The 26,997-nt window shown below is 44.6% G+C and overlaps 1 protein-coding gene and 1 non-coding gene across 2 annotated transcripts in view; one reads left to right on the forward strand and one right to left on the reverse strand.

Annotated features, from left to right (window-relative positions):
* LOC124624022 (cyclin-dependent kinase-like 4) overlaps nucleotides 1–26,997 on the reverse strand; it is a 237,731-nt gene that overhangs the window by 188,815 nt on the left and 21,919 nt on the right. The gene's annotated exons all lie outside the window — the stretch shown is intronic.
* Nucleotides 25,524–25,598, forward strand: Trnal-caa. The gene has a single exon. It is a non-coding gene; the product is annotated as a tRNA-Leu (tRNA).

The following is a 26,997-nucleotide window of genomic DNA, read 5'->3' on the forward strand; positions in this document are numbered from 1 at the left end:
TTACTACTCAGTCATAGCCTAAGTCCCCAGGCGGTTATCTTCTGGTTTTTAACGTTCGATCCTCTAAATGTAAGCCAGCATTACCCCGCCACTTTTATCCGACTACTCTACAATTCTTTTCATCTTGTAAGTGACGTGCGATCGATAGCGGTAGCAGTTATGTACGGCTTTTCCCTCTCCCGCGTACATGTCTAGAGCTGTCAGTGCTAAGGCCCAGCTTTTTCTCAACCCACTCTGTGTGAAAAATACGATAAGGAACAGACAATCCAGCGGCTCTCTAAAGTTCATCAACAGCCTTTCCCTGATGGTAGGCAACTATTATGTACATAACGCCACCCCAAATGAATACGCCAAGAGCTTCACTGAAGAACCACACTCTGACAGATTATCTGCAGTCTGCTCAAAGCGCACTCACACGCGTCGACGCCATTGTGCTGCCCCTCCTATGAAAATCTAAGCGCCAAGTTGTGACACTACTTCGCAAACACTCGTGCAAATTCCATACGTCCGAATCTAGTTTATTGGATAGAGGCAGTGTTTCATCTGGAACCAGCTAGTCTTTGGAATGGTAGCTTATGGCATATTACGCTTGCCTAGCTGGTCCTACAAGAACATCAGTAGCTCTCAAATTATTTCTCTTTGAAGAGTCACGGCTGTGCTGGCGTCTGAACAACGAATGCAGAGTAGATAATATAGAACAAATCTGTCCCCCACACCCTCCGACACCGTATTTCTGGCCCCTGCCTTTCAGTCAGTATTTCTTCTCCCGAGGTAAATATCGAAGACAACACGTGATGATGTGGTATGACATCGGGAAAGCCATGGATCGAGGAAATCATGTACAGGCATTATTTCTTGACTACCGAAAAAAACATTTCACACGGTACTTTACCAAAGTTCGATTTTACGACGTCTCAAACAAAACTTGTGATTGGCTTAAGGATTTCTTGGTAGGCAGGACGCAGCATGTTATCTTGGATGGAAGTCATCGACAAAAGTAGAAGTAACTTCACCCTTGGCAGTGGGAAGTGTGTTGGGACGCAAGTTGTTCTTGTTGTATATACACTCCTGGAAATGGAAAAAAGAACACATTGACACCGGTGTGTCAGACCCACCATACTTGCTCCGGACACTGCGAGAGGGCTGTACAAGCAATGATCACACGCACGGCACCCCGGTGTTGGCCGTCGAATGGCGCTAGCTGCGCAACATTTGTGCACCGCCGCCGTCAGTGTCAGCCAGTTTGCCGTGGCATACGGAGCTCCATCGCAGTCTTTAACACTGGTAGCATGCCGCGACAGCGTGGACGTGAACCGTATGTGCAGTTGACGGACTTTGAGCGAGGGCGTATAGTGGGCATGCGGGAGGCCGGGTGGACGTACCGCCGAATTGCTCAACACGTGGGGCGTGAGGTCTCCACAGTACATCGATGTTGTCGCCAGTGGTCGGCAGAAGGTGCACGTGCCCGTCGACCTGGGACCGGACCGCAGCGACGCACGGATGCACGCCAAGACCGTAGGATCCTACGCAGTGCCGTAGGGGACCGCACCGCCACTTCCCAGCAAATTAGGGACACTGTTGCTCCTGGGGTATCGGCGAGGACCATTCGCAACCGTCCCCATGAAGCTGGGCTACGGTCCCGCACACCGTTAGGATGTCTTCCGCTCACGCCCCAACATCGTGCAGCCCGCCTCCAGTGGTGTCGCGACAGGCGTGAATGGAGGGACGAATGGAGACGTGTCGTCTTCAGCGATGAGAGTCGCTTCTGCCTTGGTGCCAATGATGGTCGTATGCGTGTTTGGCGCCGTGCAGGTGAGCGCCACAATCAGGACTGCATACGACCGAGGCACACAGGGCCAACACCCGGCATCATGGTGTGGGGAGCGATCTCCTACACTGGCCGTACACCACTGGTGATCGTCGAGGGGACACTGAATAGTGCACGGTACATCGAAACCGTCATCGAACCCATCGTTCTACCATTCCTAGACCGGCAAGGGAACTTGCTGTTCCAACAGGACAATGCACGTCCGCATGTATCCCGTGCCACCCAACGTGCTCTAGAAGGTGTCAGTCAACTACCCTGGCCAGCAAGATCTCCGGATCTGTCCCCCATTGAGCATGTTTGGGACTGGATGAAGCGTCGTCTCACGCGGTCTGCACGTCCAGCACGAACGCTGGTCCAACTGAGGCGCCAGGTGGAAATGGCATGGCAAGCCGTTCCACAGGACTACATCCAGCATCTCTACGATCGTCTCCATGGGAGAATAGCAGCCTGCATTGCTGCGAAAGGTGGATATACACTGTACTAGTGCCGACATTGTGCATGCTGTGTTGCCTGTGTCTATGTGCCTGTGGTTCTGTCAGTGTGATCATGTGATGTATCTGACCCCAGGAATGTGTCAATAAAGTTTCCCCTTCCTGTGACAATGAATTCACGGTGTTCTTATTTCAATTTCCAGGAGTGTAAATCACCTGCCAGACAATATTACAGCATATTCGTTCTGAAAAAATATACAATTAAATCGTAATAAGAGCCAGCCGCTATGGCCGAGCGGTTCTAGGCGCTTCAGTCCGGAACCACGCGACTGCTACGTTCGCATGTTCGAATCTAGCCTCGGACATGGATGTGTGTGATGTCCGTAGGTTAGTTAGGTTTAAGTAGGTCTAAGTCTAGGGGACTGATTACACGCACACAACACTAATGAATTTACTATCTCAAAGTGGGTCCTTACTATCTTACAACTACAATATAAATGATTCACGATTCGAAGGAGACTGCTCATACAAATCTTGAGGGTATAATAATTTATAGGAATATGAAGTGGAACGGTCACACAGACTCACAAGGAACCCCTTGAGTGCAAAGTCACAAAAGGCAAATGATGTTTACCGCATTCGACGCCCCACTTATTGTCTACTATGCAACCACAATATTGCTAAAGGCAACAGGGGGTGTGACGGGAGGTATCCAATGGTGAACACTGCGTGAGGCTAAGGAGCGTAGTTGAACAGCTTAGCCGACGAGTAAATCACAACAGTGATACAGTGCTAGTGGTGCTAATACAAAGCAGAGAAATGGCAACGATAAACAAAGTAAACATTGCGTTACAACAACAGTTGACGAAGTAGCATTTCGCTAGAAAGGAACCCAGGGAATTTTGCAGAGTGAGAAAGGATTGGCACATGAAATATTAACGTTTCTGCAACATGAAGCAGTGGACGAGCGCTTCTAGGCGCTTCAGTCCGGAAACGCGCTGCTGCTACGGTCGCAGGTTCTAATCCTGCCTCGGGCATGGATGTGTGTGATGTCCTTAAGTTAGTTAGGTTTAAGTACTTCTAAATCTAGGGGACTGATGACCTCAGATGTTAAATCCCATAGTGCTTAGAGCCATTTGAACCATTTGAGGCAGTGGAATGTGTGGTGTCGTATACTCTCGACTGTGCGGGCAATGCACATGTACAAAGACGACGACACGTGCTTAACCAGAGAAAATGATGTCGAGACACGTAGTTCATCGTACTTGTCGGACAGGGAGCCACAAATCCCGTCCCCAGTCACATGTACTAAAGGAATAGTTCCTTTGAAAGAGCACGGCCAACTTCCTCCCCCATCCTTCACTAATCATAAGGGACCGAAGACCTCGCTGTTTGGTCCCCTCCCCAAAATTAACCATCAGCGGAATGTTTTGCGTTCTGTTGCATGCCATCACACTTCATCATTTCTCATTACGCCAGTATGATTCTATACGCATGCTTTTAAGAGTGATACTTAACTGAACGTCCTGCATGGTTTGTAACTCCGATCCTTCGATCTCGATGGTGCTAAACTTTGTGACTACTGTGCTGCACCTTCTTTCATTCGGTGTTCATGGTGCAAGTTAATGGTTTCTTGAAAATCGAAGATATCTTGTTTGTGAATTGCAATACATAGATCCCACAGAAGGTTGATCTCTGCACTTCCTGCTCATTCGTTTCCTGCCGTTCTCTTGATGTACATGGTGACTCATTAGCAGCTAATATTTTTCCTGTATAATTATTAACTAAACATTTTCAAATATAGCTTACTAAAGATTGAACTTGTGACCCCACACTCAAGTGGTTCCTTGTCAGTCGTTGGTCTGACAGGTGGTAGACTTCAGTTCATTGGCAGGACACTGGTAAAATGGAGTCAGTGCGCAAAGGGGACTGTCTACATATTTCCTGTGCGTACCATCGTAGAACCTTGCTCGAATGTATGGGACCCATACCAAATAGGACTGACAGGATGTACTGAAGGTAGAGAAAGAAGGGTGGGACGAAAGGTCATAGGTTTGTTTGACTCACGAAAGAGCATCACGTAATTGTTGAAAAACGGAAGGTGGCAGAGTCTTGAAGATAGAAGCAAATTATCTTGCAAAATCTAACTTACAGAATACGAAGAAGTGACGAATCTATACAGGGTGGTCCACTGATTGTGACCGGTCCAAATATCTCACGAAATAAGCGTCAAACGAAAAAACTACAAAGAACGAAACTTGTATAGCTCGAAGTGGGAAACCAGATGGCGCTATGGTTGGCCTGCTAGATGGCGCTGCCATAGGTCAAACGGATTTCAACTGCGTTTTTTTTTTAATGGGAACCACCATTTTTATTACATATTCGTGTAGTACGTAAAGAAATATGAATGTTTTAGTTGGATCACTTTTTTCGCTTTGTGATAGATGACGCTGTAATAGTCCCAATCATATGGCTCACAATTTTAGACGAACAGTTGGTAACAGGTAGGTTTTTTAAATTTAAATGCAGAACGTAGGTACGTTTGAACATTTTATTTCGGTTGTTTCAATGTGATACATGCACCTTTGTGAACTTATCATTTCTGAGAACGCATGCTGTTACAGCGTGATTACCTGTAAATACCACATTAATGCAATAAATGCTCAAAATGATGTCCGTCAACCTCAATCCATTTGGCGATACGTGTAACGACATTCCTCTCAAAAGCGAGTAGTTCGCCTTCCGTAATGTTAGCACATGCATTGACAATGCGCTGATGCATGTTGTCAGGCGTTGTCGGTGGATCACGACAGCAAATATCCTTCAACTTTCCCCACAGAAAGAAATCCGGGGACGTCAGATCCGGTGAACGTGCGGGCCACGGTATGGTGCTTCGACGACCAATCCACCTGTCATTAAGTATGCTATTCAATACCGCTTCAACCGCACGCGAACTATGTGCCGGACATAAATCATGTTGGAAGTACATCGCCATTCTGTCATGCAGTGACACATCTTGTAGTAACATCGGTAGAACATTACGTAGGAAATAAGCATACATTGCACCATTTAGATTGCCATCGATAAAATGGGGGCCAATTATCCGTCCTCCCATAATGCCGCACCATATATTAACCCGCCAAGGTCGCTGGTGTTCTACTTGTCGAAGCCATCGTGGATTTTCCGTTGCCCAATAGTGCATATTATGCCGGTTTACGTTACCGCTGTTGGTCAATGACGCTTCGTCGCTAAATAGAACGCGTACAAAAAATCTGTCATCGGCCCGTAATTTCTCTTGTGCCCAGTAGCAGAACTGTACACGACGTTCAAAGTCGTCTCCATGCAATTACTGGTGCATAGAAATATGGTACGGGTGCAATCGATGTTGATGTAGCATTCTCAACACCGACGTTTTTGAGATTCCCGATTCTCGCGCAATTTGTCTGCTACTGATGTGCGGATTAGCCGCGACAGCAGTTAAAACACCTACTTGGGCATTATCATTTATCGCAGGTCGTGGTTGACGTTTCACATGTGGCTGAACACTTCCTCTTTCCTTAACGCAACTATGCGGCGAACGGTCCGGACACTTGGATGATGTCGTCCAGGATACCGAACAGCATGCATAGCACACGCCCGTTGGGCATATTGATGACAATAGTTATACATCAACACGATATCGACCTTTTTCGCATTTGGTAAACGGTCCATTTTATCACGGGTAATGTATCACGAAGCAAATACTGTCCGCACTGGCGGAATGTTACGTGATACTAATACGTACTAATACGTTTGTGACTATTACAGCGCCATCTATCACAAAGCAAAAAATGTGGTCCAACTAAAACATTCATATTTCTTTACCTACTACACGAATATGTAATAAAAATAGGGGGTTCCTATTTTTAAAAAAACGCAGTTGATATCCGTTTGACCTATGGCAGCGCCATCTAGCGGGCCAACCATAGCGCCCTCTGGTTTCCCCCTTCAAGCTAGACGAGTTTCGTTCATTGTAGTTTTTTCGTTTGATGCTTATTTCGTGAGATATTTGGCCCAGTCACTATCAGTGGACCACCCTGTATATTACATCTCCCAACGTATCGCTCCAGCAACGATTGTGAAGACAGTATGAGGGAATTAGAGCGTGCACAGTCAACTTTCCCACTTTCGATACAAGACCGTAACCAAGAAGAAACTTCAGAATATAATATCATGCTAGGTACTTTCTGTTATGTACCTTATGTTGGTTTTTAAAGTAGGTTTGTCAAGAAGATACGTAGATTTAGATGTTGAAATGTTACATCTACGGTTACAGATTTGCGGTACGTTACCACACTGAGCAAAGATATTCTGGCATGAAGTAGCGTAGCACTAATGCCAAAATTTTTACTCTCCCTGTATGCTCTTTCCGGTCGTCACCGTACTTTTTTGTGGTAAATTGTTCCTTGCACGTATTTTCTGTTTGGCGTTTAGACAGTGGTTTTCCAATGACAACGCTGGGTCGAAAGTCAGCATAAAATATTTGGGAGCTCTGCAAGGCTCCAACGGGATATCTGACCTGACGATCTGCCCTACAATCTTCATGTAATTTCGTTGTTCTTGTTCAGATGGAATGTACACGTTTGTCTTGAAATATTTTGTATCACTTCACTCCTGTTGTAGCAGGCGGACAATGGAATGAGAGATCAATGTGTTATAAATCGATTCCTTGTTCGTATTAACACGATCGTCTGTATGAATGAAAGCCTCAGTTTCTTCAGGTAGAAATAGATTATTTGCAAGTTACACTATCTGATTAAGAGCGTCTGGGCACTTGTTTGCCGACATTAATATGGGGTATGCGCACCCTTCGCCATAATGACACAGCTGGAGACACATTTAATGAGGTGTTTGAATGTCAGTGACGGAATGGTAGCCCTCTCTTTCTCAAGTGCCGAAACTAGAGATGCTTGAGTGTGGAGCGGAGCTACTGTTGTAACTCGTCCCAGAGATTTTCCATTAGGTTTACGAGAGGACTCTGAGCTGGGCAGTTTATTTCGGGTACGTTATTGTGCACAAATCATTCTCTCACAGATGCTCCTTTATGACAGGTTGCTGATACAAACAATCATCGTCTCCGAACCGTTCCTCTAACACGCGCAGTACACTGTCCTGTAAAATGTGTTCATATTCTTACGCAATTAGCGTTTTCTGAAGCACAATAAGCAGATCACACAATAACAACGAAAAACACCTCCACATCGTAACACCACCTCCTCCGTACTCCACGCTCGATACTGTTCATGACGGCAGCTAACCGTTCCATCAGATTTCCACGGGGTATAGCGTGATCCATCACACCAAATTTCTCGTTTCGAAGCATCCACTACTGAAAGGCATGCCTCTGTACACCAGCTCAAGCTTAGCATTTACAACAGAAATATATGACTTATGAAGAGCCGCTCTACCATGGTACCCTATTTTTTAACCCTCCGTGCATAGTCTTTGGATTGCTGGTACCCCTCTGGAACTCACTAGTGATTCCTTCCCCTGGTTTTATATTTTACAACAACCGTTTACAATGTCCATCGGTCCCAGACCGTGTGTACATGGGGTTAGCGTGGTCTTGGTTTGGCTGTAGTTGTTCAAATGGCTCTGAGCACTATGAGACTTAACTTCTGAGGTTATCAGTCCCCTAGAACTTAGAACCACTTAAACCTAACTAACTTACGGACATCACACACATCCATGGCCGAGGCAGGATTCGAACCTGCGACCGTAGCGGTCGCTCGGTCCCAGACTGTAGCGCCTAGAACCGCTCGGCCACCCCGGCCGGCTGTAGTTCTTTCGCATTTCCTCTTAAGAGTCACATCAGCAGCAATCGCCTTACGCAGCTCTAGAAGAGTTGAAATATCCTCCGTGGCTTTGTTACTGACGTGTCTTCCAATGATTAGTAAACGTTCGAAGTCACTAAGCTCCCCTGCCCGACCCATCTTGCTATTACTGCTTGGGTACTGGCAACACGATACTACCGGTCCCCTTTTACAACGGCAGATCAGCGTCTCGCTACGTCTAATGGCCAATTCCACATTACATAGGGGTGTCCGGAAAATTACTATGAGTATTCGAGTGTGGACATGTTTCTTGACAGTGGCGGTGAAATTAATCCTTTGAGGTATTATACATAATCATGAGTAGGAGATTCTGAATTATTATGGTATCAAAATCAATTGTAAGATCTACAAACACAACCTTTCAGGCACCTTACACACTCTGAATCAGATTTAGCGCCTCTACCTTCGTTTGAATTCATCTTGTCGTACAGGAGTGAGTTAGTCTTCTCCTTCACACTCTGTGGCAGTAAAATATCTTGCACGCTAACAAAGACCGACACAGAGATAGTTCTGTAGCCTCCTGGATCAATTCTGCCCTAGCTCGCCTTGGGAGGCTGTAACACTAGCTTTCATCCTAATTTTCGATATTCCGAAGCACGTGACACAACTGTCGATCAACTGTAGAAGCCAGCTCATGGCAACAAGGCTAAAATTCTGCACTGTAATGGCAGTTACCACTTTATTGTGAGTTGTGCTTATAAGAAGTTTGGGATATACGAGCATATTCTGTTAGAAACTTCTGTACCAAAAGTATCTAGGCGTGTGTAAATAAACCCACGTACATGGGAATATACAGTGAAAAGCCAAAGGCGTAATCTAGCGCCTGTATAAGATATGATTATGAGGACATCCGCAACTGAGATTCATGGTAGTCAGATAATCAACCGCTTCAGCTGTAAATTGTTTTATTGGTTCAGATTCGCGACCGGTTTCGGCAATTATAGGCCAATCTTCAGGTGTACAAGATTTCAAAAGGGAAAATGATGAGGCTATAATAAGAGTTTTCCTCCTAATTTTCGATATTTCGCAGTACGTGACAACTATCAATCAACTGTTGAAGCCAGCTAATGGCAATAAGACTTCTTGTCATAACAATGGGGGGTGGTGGGGTAGGTTCATAGTGAATACCCAAGTTTTCATTCTGACTAACCAGACCCTATCATGCTTGCATTTATAGTTGCACAGTTAACCTCCATTAATATCGTAACAAGAAATCTTGTCTTATACAATCTCTTATAATAGCTTCTTCATTTTCCCGTTGGCAGTCTTGTACACCTGAAGATTTATTTATTTTTATTTATTTATTTATTTATTGTTCCGTGGGACCACATTTAGGAGAAGTCTCCATGGTCATGGAACGAGTCAATACATGAAATTATAACACGATTGTAGAAACAGATAAAATGAAACAAGTCGTTAGTTTAAATAAAGAAAATCAAGAATGTAACACTGGAATTTGCTTAATTTTTTATCTCTTCCAGGAGCTCCTCGACAGAATAGAAGGAGTGAGCCATGAGGAAACTCTTCAGTTTAGACTTAAAAGTGTTTGGGCTACTGCTAAGATTTTTGAGTTCTTGTGGTAGCTTATTGAAAATGGATGCAGCAGAATACTGCACTCCTTTCTGCACAAGAGTCAAGGAAGTGCATTCCACATGCAGATTTGATTTCTGCCTAGTATTAACTGAGTGAAAGCTGCTAACTCTTGGGAATAAGCTAATATTGCTAACAACAAACGACATTAAAGAAAATACATACTGTGAGGGCAATGTCAAAATTCCCAGACTATTGAATAGGGGTCGACAAGAGGTTTTCGAACTTACACCATACAAAGCTCGAACAGCCCGTTTTTGAGCCAAAAATACCCTTTTTGAATCAGAAGAATTACCCCAAAAAATAATACCATATGACATAAGCGTATGAAAATATGCGAAGTATACTACTTTTCGTGTTGAAATGTCACTTATTTCAGATACTGTTCTAATGGTAAATAAAGCGGCATTTAGTTTCTGAACAAGATCCTGAACATGGGCTTTCCACAACAGCTTACTATCTATCCGTACGCCTAGGAACTTGAACTGTTCCGTCTCGCTTATAACATGCCCACTCTGTCTGATTAAAATGTCAGTTCTTGTTGAATTGTGGGTTAGAAACTGTAAAAACTGAGTCTTACTGTGATTTAGCATCAAATTATTTTCCACAAGCCACGAACTTACTTCATGAACTACATTATTTGATAATGTTTCAATATTACACACAAGATCCTTCACTACCAAGGTGGTGTCATCAGCAAACAGAAATATTTTTGAATCACCTGTAATACTAGAAGGCATATCATTTACATAAATAAGGAACAGCAGTGGCCCCAGCACCGACCCTTGGGGAACGCCCCATTTAACAGTGCCCCATTGGGACTGAACATCATTACCACTCTCAATATTGCGGAGGATTACCTTCTGCTTTCTGTTCTTAAAGTAGGAGGCGAACCAATTGTAAGCTACTCCCCTTACTCCATAATGTTCCAACTTCTGCAGTAATATTTTGTGGTCAACACAGTCAAAAGCCTTCGTTAAATCAAAGAAAACACCTAACGTTCTCAACCTTTTATTTAATCCGTCCAAAACCTCACAGAGAAAAGAGAATATAGCATTTTCAGTTGTTAAGCCATTTCTAAAACCAAACTGTACATTTGACAGCAAATTATGTGAATTTAAATGCTGCAGTAACCTTGTATATACAAGCCTCTCGATAACTTTAGCAAACACCGATGGCATAGAAATAGGTCTATAATTGTCAACATTATCCCTGTCTCCCTTTTTATAAAGTGGCTTCACTACCGAGTACTTTAATCGGTCAGGAAACCGACCACTGCTAAAGGAAAAGTTACAGATATGGCTAAGTACTGAGCTAATATACGTGGAACAATACTTCAGTATTCTGCTAGATACCCCGTCATATCCATGAGAGTTCTTGGTCTTTAGTGATTTAATTATTAACTCAATCTCCCTCTTGTCAGTATCATGGAGGAGCATTTCAGGTAACAGTCTCGGAACACTTTTTTCTAAGAGCGCTATATGATTCCCTGTTGGGACTAGGTTTCTATTTAGTTCACCTGCTATATTCAGAAAGTGATTATTAAGTACTGTACATATATGCGACTTATCAGCAACACGGACATCCCCACTACGCACTGATTCTATATCCTCGACCTGTCTCTGCAGACCAGCCACTTCCTTTACGACTGACCATATGGTTTTAATTTTATCCTGAGACTTAGCTATTCTATCTGCATACCACATACTTTTTGCCTTCCTAATAACTTTTTTAAGCACCTTACAATACTGTTTGTAATGGGCTGCTGCATTTAGATTTTGACTGTTTCTAACGTTTTGATATAATTGCCACTTTGTTCTACAAGATATTCTTATCCCTTTAGTCAGCCACCCAGGCTGCCTGTTTGTGCTAGTACCCTGTTTTAAACGTTCTAACGGAAAGCAACTTTCAAAGAGCACGAGAAAAGTCTTGAGGAAAGCATTATATTTATCGTCTACTGTATCAGCACTATAAACATCTTGCCAATCTTGTTCCTTGATAAGGTTTACAAAAGTCTGTACAGCAACTGGATCAGCTTTCCTAAAAAGTTGGTAACTATATTTAACATGTGTTGAAGCACAAAAATCTTTTAGACTTAAAATTTGTGCATCATGATCTGAAAGGCCATTCACTTTTTTGCTAACAGAATGCCCTTCTAATAATGACGAATGAACAAAAATATTGTCTATGGTTGTTCTACTGTTCCCTTGCACTCTCGTTGGAAAGAATACGGTTTGCATAAGATTATATGAATTAAGGAGGTCTACCAGCATCCTTTTCCTTGCACAATCACTTATACAATTAATATTGAAGTCACCACATATAACTAACTTTTTGTATTTCCTATAAAGTGAACCAAGAACCTCCTCTAGCTTTAGCAAAAATGTTGTGAAATCGGAGTCTGGGGATCTATAAATAACAACAGTAAGAAGTTTAGCTCCACTAAATTTAACCACACCTGCACAACATTCAAACACCTTTTCAGTGCAGTACTTTGAAACATCAATTGACTCAAATGGGATACCGTTTTTCACATACATGGCTACTCCCCCACACCGCAAAGAGCTCCTAGAAAAGCTGCCAGCCAACCTGTATCCTGGTAAAGGAAGCCTCTGAATTATCTCCTTATTTAAGAAGTGTTCAGATATACCAATAATTTCAGAGTCAACATCTATAAGCAGTTCACTAACTTTATCTCGAATACCTTGTATATTTTGATGAAATATACTAATTCCCTCATTAATCGGATACCCAAGCTTTGTAGAAAGTGGTTTCTTTGTTAGAGAGACTTCCCTTAAGCAGGAATACCTATCAGCTGACTTCAATCTAAAAAAGGTACAGCTCTAACACCCACAACTACCGGAATTTTCCCATGAGTGATCCCACCACCCCCACCTATGCTGTCACCTATAAGTTTTGCCAACCTCCCCTTCCCATACCTGTTGAGGTGCAGGCCATGTCTAGTGAAACCCGTCCTACTGATAGACTCCACCGACACCACTGAAATGTGACTCATGCCTTCTGTCATCAGCGCACCCCCAAGTCTCATGTTATTACGCCTGACGGCTATATTAAGATGAGGCCGATCGTGACGCTGAAACAGTTCCACGAAATGCACATTCGTGTTGCCAGTCTGAGTGGCTATCTTTTCCAGGTCACCATCTATGTCATACTTCCCATCCCTATCAATACTATTACCAGCCCCACCCACAATCACTACCTGATCCTCTTTAGTAAAATCCCTACATAACCCCCCTATGTTAAAAGTCACCTGAGCCAATCCTGCATTAGGCTTCACAATGCTGGTGACCTGGTACTCACTGCCCAAAACTTCCTGCAACTGCTGGCCTACACCTCTACCATGAGAACTACCTAACAGCAGAACCTTCTTCTTTCTCTTAGACTTTGCAACTGTCCTAGCCACCGTAACTGCTGAGGTCTGCTGCATACTTCCTACATCTACAGCTACTAGAGATTCCTCTCCACTAGACTCTGACAGTTGGTCATATCTATTACAAACACCAATAGTAAAACTATCTGAAAATCTCCTTCTCCTAGCAGATCTCTTGCCAACAGCCAGCTCCCATTCCCCAACCCCCTTCTCCCTCCTCATCCTATCTAGCTCCTCCTGTGCGTTTTTCAACTGCACCTGAAGGGCACAGATCTTACGCTCCTGCTCCTCTATCAACTTACTCTTGCTACATAACCTGCAGTTCCAGGAGAGGATCTCACCAGAATGCCCACTGGCTTCCCCACTGCATTCCCCCCAGTGAAAATACTTCGAACAAGTCTCACACCGCAATCCACTACTCACGAACCTACGGCAAAGCCCACACTTCTCACTCATGGTAAAATTTTACAATTATTGAAACAAGAAAACAACTTTATCTAAGTTCCGCTACTACAATAAGAAGATGTTAAAAACTGACTACAATTATCACAAACTTGCTCTACAAGGGAAGTAACTACTATTATTGACAGTATTAATCAACAACAAATGAGAATATAACAAAATACTAACACAGAAAGAAAATCAAACGTCTAATGACAGTAACGAAACTGAAAGCAGTTCGCAAAAATTTCTTCTGAAGTTATTTCACCGGAAAACACCAAGAACACCGGTTGAAGACTACTAAAGTTCCTAAATAAACTACTATACACAAACAATTAATTAGTACTTAGCTTTCGATGCGCCGCTACAGCTGCAACTGGTCAGCGCGGAATGTAAACACGGGTAAGAGGTTAAGTTGCTCGATACGAAACACTCACAAATATCAGGCCACAACACACGAAATGCAGAGGTGAATGAAGAAACCACTAATAAGTCACTTATATAGTAAATATTATCACAAAAACAGTTAAAATATATATTAAAAATAGATGAAAACTTAAAGAGCGATCTCACACGCAGTCACGCGCTTATGACGTCACACCAAAGACTTAAATTGATTACTTTAAGATGAAGAACTAATAATTGGAAAATAATGATTGAGGTGGTACGAGGTGTTGGATGCGTACGATGTACGTATTTGTAAACTTATAATTACCTGAATGCGGTCGTAATTCCGAACCAAACAAACATTTGTAGCTGAAGGGGTTAATATCTGACACTACTAACTCCTGTAGTTAAGAAGGCATACGAGTTGTCTTTTGGATGCATAGTTGGGGACCAACACAATCTGTTTGCTGCTCATGTTTCTCGTGGTGCACGTGTAAGTAAGTTATGTAAGTGGTTGCAGGGATCCTGGGGATAAGTGCCTTTTATGGTTCTGATGGTGTGACCAAAAGGATCATGCCACTAACTGCTATTTTTGTTTGACCAAAGTAAAAGCGTTTTCTGCAAAATTAAAACATGCTGTTGAAATCTGGTGGTAGTCAAGAGAAGGCAAGATTCGGTTACAATTGTGGACGTGGCCGTAATCAGTCACTATTGGTTGCCTTTTACAATTACACACAATTTATTTTAAACCAGTAATTCCAGACCCAACAATAAATAGAAAATACCACACGTTATTAGTGAAGGAATAAACAACGGTGTAAATAATAGTGTTTTCAGTGAGTTACAATTTAGCAAATCACCATTAAATACAGATACAGCAGATAACGTTTTAAAAGCAAGCCACTGTGATCTGGGCAGAAGGCCTTACACGCCAGGAATGGCAATAAATTAAGAATTATTTAAAACTCGGAGCAACTTACAAATTACAGGTATTGAAATATTAAAGGCAAGACGCCACAAACACAGCAGAAGGCATCAGACGCCAGGAATGGCAGTAAATAAGGTTTTAAGGCTTACTGCTAAAATACAAAAACCAAATTTGAATTTTAAAGCAAATGATCACAATCACGGCTGAACACTTACAAGCCAGGAACGGCAATAATATAAAAGAATTTTGAAACAGCAAATACAATAGCAAAAATTAATTGAAAAAACAAGCAACTTATCCAGACGGTGCTCCAGGAATCGACCTCTGAGCTGGTCCGGCAACAAACACTTTCGCGAGCGATGAGATAGGCAGCCAAGAGCTGCATTCACTTCACAAGATGATAACTCAGACTAGTGGCAGTCTAACGAATGACTAATGATAATCTTGCTGAAGCTACCTGACGTTCGATAAACCAAATGCAACGATGGAACAGTACACCAAAGCCGGAACCGGCAGTCTGCACTACGTCCAGAATATTGTGTTTAGAGCCCCGGGAAGAGAAAGGAACCACTACCACCAGAGTAGAAGACCCACCATCCGTCCTACAATCAAGAAAGCTGTCAAAACCAAACGCCTTACTGAACAGCAGCGGCAAGGCAAGGTAACGTACACTGCCGTTACATACACTAATCCCCACGGAAGGTAACTGGGGCGTTAGCGGCCACCAGTCAAGAAAAATTACCGCTGGTTGAACAAATTGTCACAAGTTGAACGCAGTAAATATTAATAAGAAGTCGAGGAAAGCTAATCAGGTCCGCCTTCCCCAAGCACTTCACTCGCTGCTCTTCGCCTCAGCGACACTACTAGCAGCCACACGAACCCAAGTCACTGGAGAATTGCAAGATATCACAGTGATGGAGATTTCTCTACTTTGATTGAAATGCACTCATCTTAAGGCTTGCGGGATCCGGTTTACGATGGGGTCGTGCACTCTCGTGACCCCTTCCATCCAGCAGTCCATGTGTGCCACCAGCGGTCCCAGCATGTTCTCGTCCTGTGCGGACCTGGCTCCTCGTGAGTCCCCCAACCGTACTGGCACATTCACTCATACCCGGAAAAACCACGACGTCGCCCCAAAGATAGGGCAACAGTACTACATATCGATAACCGCCGCTACTGGCACTAGTGGACAGGCAACACTTGCGAAACCGAGTGGCGCCAGTCAACACGAGAAGAAGACAAACAACCGCAACCAGGCCAACCAAACGATACTGTCTGGCCTGTAACAGGGGATGGAAACCTACAAACAGCACCAACGTGAGCCTCAGCACAGCTCAGCTATTCAATGTCCAAACCTGCACTCAGCCAATTGGCCATTTTCTCTTGATGCTTCTCCGCCTCCCAAATCAATTGACTGGACCATTGGTGAAAAACGTATAGAGATACTAGTCGACAGAAAAGGGAAGGAAGCAGCAGCAGAAGTATCAGCACCGCAAGTACAGGTCCGGATCCGTAGTATCTGCTACCATCACCAACATCACCACATAGCATTACAGCCTCTGTAGGGACTTCAATCTTCCACAGGCGGAATCTGAGTTGCTGGCTTCGCCGTTGCAAGGATGGAATTCACTCGCTCAGGGTGTTATACTTCATGAAGGAGACGCCAGAGTGAATCTGAAACCTATTTCTCCTTCTCCAATGAGTTTGGTTACTGTTGTGAGACGAATGGTTTGTTTGGGGCACTGCGCCATGTTCAAAAGCCTGAGGAATGAAAACCCTTTATTGATTCCTCGAAATCAATGAGAGGGGCAGTCGTCCTTGATAATGACAATAAATATTCCTCAGTTCCAGTCGTGTACAAGAAAGAGACTTATCAAACTATACTACAGGCCATTAAAATTGCTACACCAAGAAGAAATGCAGATGATAAATGGGTATTCATTGGACAAATATATTATACTAGAAACGACATGTGATTACATTTTCACGCAATTTGGGTGCATAGATCCTGAGAAATCAGTACCCAGAACAACCACCTCTGGCCGTAATAACTGCCTTGATACACCTGGACATTGAGTCAAACAGAGCTTGGATGGCGTGTACAGGTACAGCTGCCCATGCAGCTTCAACACGATACCACAGTTCATCAACAGTAGTGACTGGCGTATTGTGACGAGCCAGTTGCTCGGCCACCATTGACCAGACGTTTTCAATTGGTGAGAGATCTGGAGAATGTGCTGGCCAATGCAGCAGGCGAACATTTTCTGTATCCAGAGGGGCCCGTACAGGACCTGCAACATGCGGTCGTGCATTATCCTGCTGAACTGTAGGGTTTCGCAGGGATCGAATGAAGGGTAGAGCCACGGGTCGTAACACATCTGAAATGTAACGTCCACTGTTCAAAGTGCCGTCAGTGCCAGCAATGCGAACAAGAGGTGACCGAGACTTGTAACCAATGGCACACCATACCATCACGCCGGGTGATACGCCAGTATGGCGATGGCGAATACACGCTTCCAATGTGCGTTCACCGCGATGTCGCCAAACACGGATGCAAGCATCATGATGCTGTAAACACAACCTGGATTCATCCGAAAAAATAAAGTCTTGCCATTCGTGCACCCAGGTTTGTCGTTGAGTACACCATCGCAGGCGCTCCTGTCTGTGATGCAGCATCAAGGGTAACCGCAGCCATGGTCTCCGTGCTGGTAGTCCATGCTGCTGCGAGCTATGTTGTTGCTCATAACTAATTAAGTGAAGCAGGAATCTATTGTTTCCTGTTACTCAACTTATATTTTATTTAATAGCTGGACCATCGACACCAATAAGTGTTTTACAATAATAAAGGGCATTCTTAATGGTACTTTTGTTATCGTACTCACCATTTAAAGTCGTTAAATAGTACCTGCAGAATTTATTTAATTGCAATCTTTCATGTATAAATGTTTATGTTACGTTCAAATTTCGCAATTGCTGAATGATAGGAACCTTCGACCATTCGATTCTTGTTATATTCATATTGTATACTGTAGACTCAGCAGTATTTGGCTTGTAATGCGGCAATGGCGCTAGACAACGAAACCAGCCAAAACTTTCAATAATTCAACTCTGAGTCGGAGGGTACGTAGTTGACGGCCATCATTTCATTTATTTTTGAAAGCCCGCTGGTGCCTACTGGCCAAAGGACATTGGGATATATGATCGTACTATCAAACTACAGTCAATGTCAATGGCATTAGTTCCACGATCAAGACCTAGCTGTAAAGGATATGATTTCGGCGATGGAAATTGATACAGTGCTTCTTATCTGCGCCCGGATGTTTATGGGTACACTTCTTATAGCAACTCAGTTACCGAAGGTGGTGGTGGTACGGCCATACTATTGTGCGGTGGCACAGAAACAACAGAAAAGTAACAGATCATCTTGAAGCGTTACGCTCACCAGCAGTGCGGTACGCATTGTGAATCAGTACGTATGTAATGGCGAAGTGTAGATAGCCAACAGGCTATTAGTCTACCAAAGTGTCTCCTTTGTTTCAGGGAGCCACGGAGCACTTAATGACGGGCTGTGACTTAAACGGCGTCTTAGCCCTATGGACGAGAACCCACAAATCCAGCCCTAGACGTGATTCTTAGGGACCTAGCTTTGCACAATACATGGGCAATCATCCAACGCGAACGACATGGATATACGTACTTAACCAGTCACTCGGCCATCAGGTTGGACAGGATTCACGTTTACCGAGGTCTTTGACCAGTGACTGTCAGTGCCCAGCTGTGGCCCACTGCATTCACCAAACATCAGGCCTTCATCTGCACTGTGGCTCTTCACAACAGTAGAGATCCATGGACTCTTAACATCAACATTCTTCAGGAAGAGGAATGCCGTCTAGCCGCACATAATACCTGACTCAAATGTGAACGATGACGTCATTCTCCACTAGGGTGGTGGGAACACTGGGCAAAAACAGCTGTTTGTCTCTTGCCTTGGCATACGTACGACAGGGCGCTTTGGCGATGGTCGACCTCTTGATTTTTACTACACGGCCTTAAGGAAAATAGCGTCACAATAACCTTCGCCGGAACGCTAAACAGCTATCCGCCTTACACAGACGCGTTTCCTGCTGATCACGGCGGCGAGATTGGAAAGCATACGGGTTCGAGAAAGGCTGCCAGATTCCGTCCCACATGAATGTGCTTGTGCCATGTCCTCAGAGAACCGAGACATCGTAAGAGGCGCTTATCGTGGCACTTATTGCGACACACGGGCAACAGGCAGAGACAGAGACCACCATCTTCCATGACATCACAGATTATTACCGCACTCTCTATCTGGCTGATCAATGGCCTGACAGCGATGTTGAGGAAGTCCTCCACGAGATACCACCTTCGGAAAGGCGAGCATTGACGTCTGGCTTGATGTGCGCCTGCATGTTTATGGATACACTTCTTTCTGCAACCTAATTACCAAAGGGGGTGGTAGTACGGGCATGCTGTTATGCCGTGGCACAGAAGCAACAGATATTCAGTATTTGCCAATACCGTGAAGCCGACAAGCGTGAAGAACTGTGCCTGGCCTGTCGTGCGGCATGAGAAACAAATCCCCAGCGCTTGAATTTTATAGCACCTGTTCTGATGCAGGAAGTTTGGCAGCAGATGCACTGCAAACTACTGGACCCGGACGGGCACTCCTTCCCCTCGCCCCTCCTCGAAGTTTTGGATGGTAAAGTAATCCCTGTCCCAAAACCGAAAGTAGGGTGCAGATCGCAAGACGTCCGCTCACTGACGATAGTGAATTCTGGTTATGAGCTGTTCGCACGCATACTATGCGCTCGCCTCCTCTCTATTGTCAAGGATGCCACTCACAGCGACCAAATATGTCTGGGAGAAGGCAGTAATATACATACAGCGTTAAGCTCTTATAGAGATGTGGTGGCTAGACTACGCATTTCACCGAGTTGAGTGCGATTTCTTGTGGGATGTCTCAGAGAATGTGGGTCTGCCCCCAGTATCAGCTGGTGTGGTTTGTCTTATCAGCTTGTGTAGTTCTCTGTCTTATCCACGGCGTCCCTTCCATTGTCCTGATCAATGGATGCCGCTCACCGCCATTCACTACCGAGCGCTTGGTGAGATAAGGTTCCCCTCTGTCAGCCTTTTTCTCTGTTGTCACCATCGAGCCGGTGCTTCAAAGTCTGTTTCAGCATTTGTAGAGCATTCGCCTCCTCAAAGTCCATTTTAAATGTTTCACCTACATAACGATGTCGTTTTCTTGGAGAGGTTGCAAAAGTACGTACGGCGATTGCGTGACTTCAGCGCTACGACAAGGTGGCGGGCAGCCTTATCAACCTGCAGAAGTCACACTACATTGACGTGGGCAGAGGACGGACCTTAATACACCAGTGCCCGTAACAATGGTCCCAGCGATGAAATTTTTAGGAGTGATCTCTCACGGGAACATACAGCGTACAGTGGCAGCTACATATCGCACTTCATGTGATCTGTACACCTCGAAGTTTGCACCCGTGGTCTAGGGGTAGCATTTCTGATTAGTTCGAAACCCACCACATGATTAATAATCAGCATTGCTGGCCGAAGACTTCTGGAATAAGAAGTCAAGAGGGCGGAGGAGATGGCAAAGGTTCAGGACACTCTCTTGGCCTAGGGCTGGGAAACTGCCCCTAAAGGCGGGAAATTAAGCAATGATCAACGGTATGAGGATGCAGAAGGCAATGGAAACCACTGCATTGAAGACATGTAACGTGTATCCACAGGACATGTAGCCTGTAATTGAAAAAGTGCAATGATGATCTCTCTATTGCCAAAAGATTCCGAAATAGACCTCCATTCGGATCTCCAGGACGGAACAGCCAAGGCGGAAGTAACTATGAGAAAAAAGATTGAATAACCAAGGGAAGGATAACGTTCTGTGAGTCGGGACGTGGAATGTCAGAAGCTTGAACTTGGAAGGGAAGCTAGAAAATCTGAAAATTGAAATGCAAAGTCTCAATCTAGTTATAGTAGTGGTCAGACAAAGTGAAATGTAAGACTAGAATTTCTGGTCAGGTGAGTATAGGGTAACATCAACAGCAGCAGAAAATGTTGTAACGGTAGTAGGATTCGTTATGAATACGAAGGCAGGGCAGAGAGTGTGATACCGTGAACAGTTCTGTGATAGGGTTATCCTTATCAGAGTCGACAACAAACCAATACCGAAACGATAGTTTAGAAATACATACCGATGTCGTAAGCTGAAAGGGGAATACAGTACGGAAGTGTATAAGGATATTGAAAGGACATTAGTACGTAAAGGGAGATGAAAATCTAATAGTCATGAGGGACTGGAATGCAATTGTAGGGGAAGGAGTAGAAGAAACGGTTACAGGATAATATGATCTTAGGACAAGGAATGAAAGAGGAGAAAGACTAATTGAGTTCTGTAATAAACTTCAGCTAGTAACAGCGAATACTCTAAGAATCACAAGGGGAGGTATACTTGGAAAACGCCGGGGGATACGGTAAGATTTCAGTTATATTACATCACGGTCAGAGAGAGATTCCTTAATCAGATGCGGGATTGTAAGGCGTACTCAGGAGCCGATATAGACTCAGATCACACTTTAGTAATGATAAAAGAGTAGGCGGAAGTTTAAGAAATTAGTCAGGAAGAATCAATACCCAAAGAAGTGGGATACGGAAGTACTAAGAAATGACGAGATATGCTTGAAGTTTTTTAACGCTATAGATACAGCAATAAGCAATAGTAGGCAGTACAGTTGAAGAGGAATTCACATCACTAAAAACGGCAATCACAGAAGCTGGAAAGAAAAATATAGGTACAAAGAAGGTAACTGTGAAGAAACAGTGGGTAACAGAAGAAATACTTCAGTTGGTCGATGGAAGAAGGAGGCACGGAAATGTTGAAGTCAAGTCGCTGAGGAGTGAAATAAATAAGAAGTGCAGGGATGCTAAGACGAAATGGCTGCATGAAAAATGTGAATAAATAGAAAAAGAAATGATTGCCGGAAGAACTGACTCAGCATATAGGAAAGTAAAAACAACCTTCGGTGAAATTAAAATCAAGGGTGGTAATATTGAGAATGCAATGGGAATTCCACTGTTAAATGCAGAAGAGAGGGAGGATAGGTGGAAAAAGTACATTGAACGCCTCTATGATGGGGAAGATTTGTCGAATGTGATAGAAGAAAAAAGAAGAATGCATTTAGAAGAGACAGGGGATCCAGTATTAGAATCAGAATTTAAAAGAGCTTTGGAGGACTTCAGATCAAACAAGGCAGATGGAACACATAACATCCCATCAGAATTTCTATGATCTTTGTGGGAGCTGTAACAAAATGACTATTGACTTTGGTGTATAGAATGTATGACTCTGGCGATATCCCATCTGACTTTCGGAAAAATATCATCCACAAAATTCCGAAGACTACAAGAGCTGATAAGTGGAAGAATTATCGCACAGGCAGCTTAACAGCTCATATATCCAAGTTGCTTACAAGAACAATATACATAAAGATGGAAAAGAGAACTGAGGATGTGTTAGATGACCATTAGTCCTGATTTAGGAAAGATAAAGACACTACTGAAGCAATTCTGACGTTGCCGTTGATAATGGAAGCAAGATTGAAGAGAAACAAAGACACGTTCATAGGATTTGTCGCCCTGGAAAATCTGACAATGTCAGATGGTGCAAGATGTTCGAAATTCTGAGGAAAATAGGGGCAAGCTATAGGGATAGGCGTGTAATATACAATATGTACAATAGCCAAGCGGGAACAAAAAGTGTGAACGACCAAGAACGAAGTGTGAAAGGATGTAAGACAGGGATGTAGTTTTTCGGCCCTACTGTTCACTCTGTGCATCGAAGAAATAATGATGGAAATAAAAGAAATGTTCAGGAGTGGAATTAAAATTCAAGATGACGGTATATCAATGTTACGATTCGCTGATGACATTACTATCCTGAGTGAAAGTGAAGAAGAACTAGACGATGTCCTGAGTGGAATGACCAGTCTAATGTGAATGCTATATGGATTGAGAGTAAATGGAAGAAAGACAAAAGTAATAAAAAGTAGAAGAAATGAGAATAATGGAACGCTTAACATCGGGATATAAGGCCACGAAGTAGATGAAGTTAAGGAATTCTGCTACCTAGGCAGCAAAATAACCAATGACGGGCGGAGCAACGAGGACATCAAAAGCAAATTAGCACTAGCCCCAAAAGGCTCTCCTGGCCAAGAGAAATCTACTAGTATCAAACATAGGCCTTAAATTGACGAAGATATTACTGAGAATGTACGTTTGAAGCACAGCATTGCATGGTAGTAAAACGCGGGCTGTAGGTAAACCGGAACAGAAGAGAATCTATGCATTTGGGATGTGGTGCTACAGACGAATGTTGAGAATTAGGTGGACTGGTAAGGTAAGGAATGAGGAGGTTCTGCGGAAAAGCGGAGGGGAAAGGAATATATGAAAAACACTGACAAAGAGAAGGGACGGGATGATAGGACATCTGTTAAGACGTAAGGGATGACTTCCATGGTACTAGAGGGAGCTGTAGAGGAAGACAGAGACTGGAATACATACAGCAAATAATTGAGAACGTAAGTTGCAAGTGCTACTCTAAGAGTTTAGCACAGGAGAGGAATTCCAACTAGTCAGAAGGCAGATGACTCAAAATAAACAAATGGGCGTTAGAGGCCAACGCCTGAAGTGGAAGAGGTCAAAAAAAGAAAAAAAAGCACTGACGCTCCGTTCCCGGGATTCTGAATGGCTAGTCTGCCCCGGATCGTATCCGCCTTCGGATTAACGACGAGAACCGGCGGGCAAGCAAGTCTAGATGTCATTTTCAGGCTGTTTACAACAGTAACCTAAGTAAATTCTGGGCTGGAGCTCACGATCCACCTCAGTTAGCCGGTAGGCATTCTGTTGGAAAAACGTTCTCTCACCTGATCATGAAATTTATTTAAGAAGCAGAGAGATGGAGTAGACAAATTCCGTCTCGTGCGGAGTGGTGCTGTAAGGAAGGGCGGTCGACCACCAGCGGTCAATAACAGTCACCTGATAGCAGATTGCTCACTGTCAGTAACATTGCCACAACCCTTATAACAATGCCGACGCTTACGAAGAACGCGAAGAGGCAAAGGGGAAAAGAAGAATCTGAAACTTCCTGGCAGATTAAAACTGTGTGCCGGACCGAGACTCGAACTCGGGACCTTTGCCTTTCGCGGGTCCCGACTTCGAGTCTCGGTCCGGCACACAGTTTTAATCTGCCAGGAAGTTTCATATCAACGCACACTTCGCTGCAGAATGAAAATCTCATTCAAGAAGAATCTGACTGACAAAAAAAAATGGTTCAAATAGCTCTGAGCACTATGGTACTTAACTTCTGAGGTCATCAGTCCCCTAGAACTTAGAACTATTTAAACCTAATTAACCTAACGACATCACATACATCCATGCCCGAGGCAGGATTCGAACCCTGCGACCGTTTCGACGCGCGGTTCCAGACTGTAGCGCCTAGAACCGCTCGGCCACTCCGGCTGGTTCTGATTGACATTCGACGGCTTGATTTGGGTAACTAAAGCTTAACGACATTCCAGCCTTTCAGTTAACGAGCAACCTAAGGCGGTGACCTTGGTAGGAGCCGCCGGGGTGCTGCGCGTGCAGAAGTGGTGTCTCGAGGCTCTTGATTGCGGCCCTTATCAGCAGGGCCGATGGTGGAGCGAGATGGGCGCCTCGCCCTTTGGCCCTTTGCGAGACTTGTTGCGGCGCGCCACGGCGTCGCGTGCTGCCTGCCGGGCTTGACAGCTGGGGCGCGCTTGCAAATAGTAACAACAGCGGAGGCCGCGGCCGCAGAAATACGACGCCTGCCCTGCGGTGCCCCTCATTTGTCGGGAGCGCCGTGGAGTGGCCCTGCCGTGCCGCGGTAGCGTGCCGAGGCATGGAAAGCAGCTGTCCTAGTGAGCTAGCGCTTCTGCAACAGGACTGTATTAGCTTCAGAGGGATTAATATTCGTAAAAGCTTCGGTGTGCCGCATTCCCGTATGAGATCTATGATCAAGTGCGTGCTCCTGACACACTAGAAAAATTCGAGGCAAAGGGTCTTTCATTAAGAGTGATACTTTCAACAATTGTAATTTTTTTTTTCGTTATTGAGTTTCGATTCCCCCCGAAGGGGACGGGTTGGCAGCAGCTTTCTATGCCGGTCTTCAGCCTACAGAATTTGTTTTAAAAAGATAAAGATAATAAATAATAAAAACAGGCGATAAAATCGGAGAATTAAATGGTAACATGGCGGAAAAATCGTGGAACTTAAACATAGAGCAAAGGGATGATGATGCTAATAAAATACATATGAAGCAGACAGGTGAAATAACAGGCAGACATTTAAAAAACACTGCTGCAGTCTGGTTTCTGTTCACAAGAGACATAAAATTCACACCCAGCGACAGCATGATTTCTAGAATGAGATTTTCACTCTACAGCGGAGTGTGCGCTGAAATGAAACTTCCTGGAAGATTAAAACTGTGTGCCCGACCGAGACTCGAACTCGGGACCTTTGCCTTTCGCGGGCAAGTTTGGAAGGTAGGAGACGAGGTACTGGCAGAAGTAAAGCTGTGAGTACCGGGCGTGAGTCGTGCTTCGGTAGCTCAGTTGGTAGAGCACTTGCCCGCAAAAGGCAAAGGTCCCGAGTTCGAGTCTCGGTCGGGCACACAGTTTTAATCTGCCAGGAAGTTTCAGCATGATTTCTGTTTGCAACACATTGAAAAGACGAAGAACACTGAAAGTTCACTTGAACACTGCACTAAAAAGTTGGCAAATATGACATACCACAGCCGAGGGCCGGTCGGGGGGAACCTGGACAGATGATGGGAAAATAAAAAGGGGGGAAGGAGAGGAAAAACTAAGGGGGGGGGAGGGGGGAAAGGAGCCGATGGAGGATGAGGACCCATAAGAGGGGGGGGGGCTGCTGGGCAAACATGACAGCGAGTGGGGAAAGGCAGAGGAGGAGAACCGAAAGGGGCGGGGGGGGGGGGGGGGAGTAAGATAGGGAGAGGTTAGATAAACAGGACGGAAGGGGGGGAAGAGGGAGCCCAGGGAAAGGACTGAGGAAAGGAGGAGCGGTGAGGATCAGAGTTGATAGGAGGGATAAATGGAGGAAGAGAGGGAATCATCCGGGAGGGGGAGTTGATGGAAGCCACCTTTGGAAAGGAGATGAAGGGTGTAGAGATGGAGGGTAGGGGGGGACACAACAGTGAAGTCGTGGCAGGGGATGGGGACGGGAGAGGAGAGGAGCAACCAGGGAGTGAGTGGGATCAAGGCGGTGGGAGGTGTAGAGTATGCGGATATGTTCAAGGAATAGGAGCAGATGGGGGAAAGGAATGAGGTCATAGAGGATCTGCGTGGCAGACGCGAGGTGTATACGGAAGGCGAGGCGGAGTGCATGGCGCTCGAGGATCTGGAGGGACTTATAGAAATTTTGAGGGGGGGGGGGGGGGGGTGGATTTCCAGGTGGGACTGGCATAATAGACAAAGGGACAGATTAAGGATTTGTAGATGTGAAGGATGGTATAGGGGTGCAACCCCCATTTCCGGCCAGAGTTTGAGGAGTTGGAGGCGGTTGTGGGCTTTGGATTGGATGGAGTGGAGATGACGGTTCCAGGTGAGGTGACTATCAATGGTGAGGGCAAGGTAGGGGAGGGTGAGGGAGAGGCGGACAGGACGGGCGCAGATGGTAAGGGAGAAATTAAGGAGCCGGAAGGAGCGAGTGGTACAACCTACGATGATTGCCTGGGTCTTGGAAGATAGTTTCTAAAATTGTAATTTCCAGTTCTTAATATATATGGTGATTCAGTAGTAATGTCACATAATTTTAAGGTGACTGTACCTGCGGAAATAAGACGATAAATTCCTATGAACGTGTGTCCAATTTTCAGGGTGGAAGACTACACTCATCCACGAAGGAACATGAAGTGTGAATATTACTTACCGAAATGTAGTGTAGGCGCTGTGGAGGACAGAATAATGATGGGACAAATGACTGATTCATCCTCCAAGAAGTTTGGGGATTCTCCAACACATGGCAGCACCGAGGCTACAGCTGCAAGCTTA

Source organism: Schistocerca americana, chromosome 1 (genome assembly GCF_021461395.2).
Source record: "Schistocerca americana isolate TAMUIC-IGC-003095 chromosome 1, iqSchAmer2.1, whole genome shotgun sequence".
NCBI classification, from domain to species: Eukaryota; Metazoa; Arthropoda; class Insecta; order Orthoptera; family Acrididae; genus Schistocerca; species Schistocerca americana.